The following is a 4,785-nucleotide window of genomic DNA, read 5'->3' on the forward strand; positions in this document are numbered from 1 at the left end:
GCCGAGTCAAAACTCAAAACCGACGGTTCAGTTCACCATTCTCTAAAAAACTTCTCTGTGTGAGCCAGTTACGTTTATGGTATGCGTCATAACGGAATTGAACATAATGTATGCGTATCAGTGTATCGGTTGTATCACCATGTTTTGCTACGTCGTATTTGTATGTTCTTATAGTGGAAGTGTATCTTTTCGTTACAATGTTGCAATTTCTCCATGATTGATGAATGCATATCTTAATCAAACGTCTTATGCAACCATGCACCCAAACTTGCATGATTAACAATCTTAATCACACGTCTTATGTAGTTATGTTCTTGGTTTAGAAAGCTAAGAAACGCACTGAGGCCACATGGTCTAAACCGGGTTGCAAAGACGCAACGCTCCATTTAGTTAACCAAGTCGACCTGCCAAACCATAAAGGGGTGGGACTCAGTTTAAGTCATTTAACCCGCCAACACGACATAATAGTACCACCATTGTTCTGAAGTCTGGCATTGAACAACAAAATCAATGTATTTGAAGTTGAAAAAAGAGGATTAATGTTATAAAGTAGACATTACCATCAAAAAACTTCAAAGCTTGCATAGTTGCAAACTACTGATTAGCAAAGGTTAAATCAAAATTATTTATACACCCTTATTTTACTGATTACTTCCTAAAATAGTCAGAATTTGTCCATTAAAAGTAATCAGATAATTACAACCTTGAATCCAAACTATCTATTGTAACACGTTTTATTACAACTGATTATCTCAATCAATATCTATATCATTGCTTCCAAGTTCCATCACGCGCAAACGGCGACCATCATTACATTATGCAATTCTTTGATATCAAATAAACATTGTTATTAGTTTCATATCAAGAACATCAATATAAGAAAAACAATGCATAACCTCATACAAATTCCAAAGAAACCATTTTATCTACTCATGACTGATTTCAGTCAGAGTCTTGTCTTCGCATCATAGACAAAGCATGCAACCCGCTTTGTAATTCGCCTTCCAACAAAGAATAAACTAGCCTATGCCTCTTAACATACTCTTAACATACTCTTCGCTTTGTAATTCGCCTTCCGAACCGACACGTTTCTCGGCTTCTACGAACAAATTAAAAGCCTTTTTCTGCATCAACTTCAACATATTCAAGAACCCATTATTCCTAGAAGGTGTCAAACTCTGTTGCAGACCCAAAAGCACAATAAAATCAGGTGACACCTTCAAGATTTCTTCAACTGTGTGACCAGATAAACCATTAACCAACAAAGCAGCTAATCCTTTAGTAAGCACAGAGTCAGAATCAGCCTCAAAGATCACATTTTTATGATTACTGGAATCAAAGTAAGCTGTCAACCAGACCTGAGACACACAACCTTTGACCTTGTTGTCATCTGTTTTGAACTGGGGTTCGAGGGGTTTAAGGTTCTTGCCGTAGAATAGTAACTGTTGGTATTTGGCACGTGGGTCTTGTACGGATTGGAATAAGGTGATGATTTCTTGAAGCTTTTGGGGAAAATCATGAATTGGGTTTGATGATGACTGGGATGTGGAATTGGCGGGAAAAGCATTGGTGGGTATTGATTGGATTGTGATGGGTTTGATGAATGAAAGATTATTTGGGGGTTTAAGAATTAGGGTTTTGAATTTGAAAATGGGTGAAGAAGAATTGGGGAATTTATTGGGGAAGAACAAACGGAAAGAGAAAGACATGTTTGATTTGGGGTTTTGATTTGGTTTGGTTGTTTTGTAAATAGTTGGGGTTGTGGGCCTAATGGGTTATGGGCTACTTCCTTCAATGGTCTTATTTTTTTAATTTTGGTCCGGAGGTGTGAAAAAACCCGGTTCCGAATCTAAACCGGTGTATCTAACCCAGAACTGGTTCCTACATGACACGCGGGTGCGAACCGGGTTTCGGTTTCTCAGAAAAATCTTACCTGGAACCGGGCCCATCAGACGCGGTTCCATCTCTACCTATTCAAAACCCGACTCGACCCAGCCTAAAACCCGATAAAACCTGATAAATACATGGCCATACATTGGTTTCGATTCCTGAAAATACCCAATTTATGGATTTCTAACTTGGTCATGTAACAAAAGTTCTAATCAGATTAGAGACTTGTGTATTATTTGGATTAAATTTAAAAAATATTAAATTAAATATTCAATGGTGTCATCAAGGAGTAATCATTTATGTGGTTTTTGGTTACCCTTGATCATGTGTACCAAACACAAACATCACATACTTAACTAATAATTTCAAGAAATTGCAGGATACGTTACACTAAACATAGTATAATGCGTATTCTTTAAAGGGATCAAATGTGTTACGTGTTTTAGAAAAGTATAAACAAGCATCCAAAAATACAAATAAATAACTAAAAAAATAAAATAAAAAACCCTTTACACAATTAAAATACAAATAATGACTTCTTAAATTATAATTTTTTTTTGTTTTTTTAAGTTGTTTAATCATAAAAATTACTCCTACGCCATATCTAAAAACAATAAACAGATATCTAAAAATTAAAGGATTAATCTTGAATTATTAGTAAAGTTAAATGTTTATTTTGTTAAGTTATAATTTAGTTATTTGAATTGTAGTAGGTTTATGAAAGGCATGTCTTGGAGAGAAAGTTAAGTAGGTCTATAAATAGGGTCTAGTTTATTAGTTTTATTTGTGAGAGTTAAGTGAGAGGTGAGAGAGAGTTAAGAGAGAGTCAAGGAGTCTCATCTCCATGTACGTTTGATAAGTCCGTGAAGTTCGTTCGGTATGTTCGTTTGATTATATGAAAAGAGTCGAGGGTCGTTACCCCAATATCTCGTGTTTGTTTGTTTGATAAGTTAGTTTGATATAATTGTTTGATCCGCCTGGGCCAACAATTGGTATCAGAGCTTAGGCTCGTTATCGAAGTTTAGTAGTCAAGATCTCCTCCGAAGTTCCGTCGTTGGAATTGCGATTTAGTTTGTACTTACAAAAAGGAAAAATTACTCTTATCTTGGAAATCGTTCGTGGAAAGAAAGGAAAGAAAGAATTGTTTGTTAATTTGGTTGCTACGGCCGACATCAAAATTTAATATACAATATATTGTTTTTGTGAAGAAAGTCTTGAAAATCAATAAACAGTTTGTGTTTATTGTGCGATGCAAGCATAGAAAGAAAAGATCTGACTATTTTGTTGGTAGTTAGGGTTGACTTATAACCCTTAGGAGTAGTTGTTTGTTTACTGCCAACCGGAATTATTTGTTTCAATGATAACATTAGGATTGCTACATGGCCGGTGATAAAGAGGCAGGGAGCTCGGGAACAATGAAAGAATCAATAGAAGGATTTGTGTTGCAAGCACTGAAGTTAATTTCGACCAACTACGCATCATGGTCGGTTATGGTGAAAATTATTTTAGGTGCAAACGGTTTGCATGATGATTGATAAGGAAAAAGGGGCAGGAATTGAAGAAAGAAAGAAGTTTATGGCCTTGGGTGTTATCTTTCAAACCCCACCTGAAGACGTGATGCTTCAGATGGCCAAGTATTCGGAACCGAAAGATGTTTGGGAAGCGTTAAGAGTTCGTTATCTTGGTGCAGAAAGAACTTAGAAAGCTCGTGTTCAAATGCTAAGAACCGAGTTAGATGCATTGAAGATGGGGGATACAGAAAGTATTGATGATTATGCAGCGAAGTTGGGTGGAGTACAGTCAAAGTACAAGAGCTTGGGAGCGGTACTTGAGGAAGAGGTTTTGGTAAGAAAGTTCTTGAACTCTATGCTGGATAAATATTTATCTGTTGTTTCTTCGATGGAGCTACTCGCAGACATCGAAACAATGGCGTTTGAAGATGTGGTTGGACGTTTAAAGGCATATGAAGAAAGAAACAAGTTTAAGAATGTGAATGGAAGTTCATCCCAAAGTCAGCTCATGTTCACCCAAACCGAAAAGAAAGTTGAAAACTACCGAGGACGTGGTAGAGGCCGTGAAAGATACAATGGACGAGGAAGAGGGAACCCAAGATGAAATGATGAACGGGGTGAATACCGGAAAAAGAACCCTGGAGAATGGGAAGATAGAAGGAAGTATGTAACGTGTTACAACTGTGATAAGATTGGGCACTACTCGAATGAATGTAAAGAACCAAGCAAAAGGAATGATGAAGTGAATTTGACAAAGAAAGAAGATGATGTTAATCCTTCTTTGTTCATGGCAGTTGGTTCAATAAAGAAGGTAAGTTTGAATGAAGAAAGGGTTATCCTTGGTGTGTTTGAAAAGGATGAAAAGAATGAAGGTACATGGTACTTAGACAATGGTGCAAGTCATCATATGTCAGGAAATAAAGAGTTTTTACTACCTTAGAAGGAGTTTCGGGTCAAGTGAAGTTTGGTGATGGATCTGAGATCGAAATCAAAGGTATAGGTAATGTAACTGTGGTAAGTAAGACTGGTGAAAAGAAAACGTTTTGTGATGTTTTCTATATCCCTAAGTTGAAGACCAATCTTCTTAGCTTGGGAAAGTTAGATGAAGAAGGATGTAAGATTGAAATAGCCAATGGGATATTGAGGCTATATGATAAGAAAGAGAGATTGTTGATGAAGGTTTAGAGAAATCTGAATAAGACGTACAACATCAAGCTTCAGGAATGTTGTAATCCTAACAACTTTGAAGTTGAAAAGAAAGAAAGTTATGATGTGAAACCGATTATGAAAGCGAAGGAAATTCGGTTTGGAACAATTCCGAATAATTTGTTTGGAGTTCGTGAAAGTATTGGTCAAGAACGAATTGATGAGAAGAAGCGAGATG

General features: G+C 36.5%; 1 pseudogene; it reads right to left on the reverse strand.

The window, feature by feature from the left end:
- Window positions 1-1,019: 1,019 nt before the first annotated feature.
- Window positions 1,020-1,725, reverse strand: LOC143531052 (sufE-like protein 1, chloroplastic/mitochondrial pseudogene; annotated as a pseudogene).
- Between the last annotated feature and the right edge of the window lie 3,060 nt (window positions 1,726-4,785).

The sequence above is a fragment of the Bidens hawaiensis genome, unplaced genomic scaffold (genome assembly GCF_021521415.1).
Source record: "Bidens hawaiensis isolate Kalapana, Puna unplaced genomic scaffold, B.hawaiensis_p1.1 tig00009076_1, whole genome shotgun sequence".
Lineage (NCBI taxonomy): Eukaryota > Viridiplantae > Streptophyta > Magnoliopsida > Asterales > Asteraceae > Bidens > Bidens hawaiensis.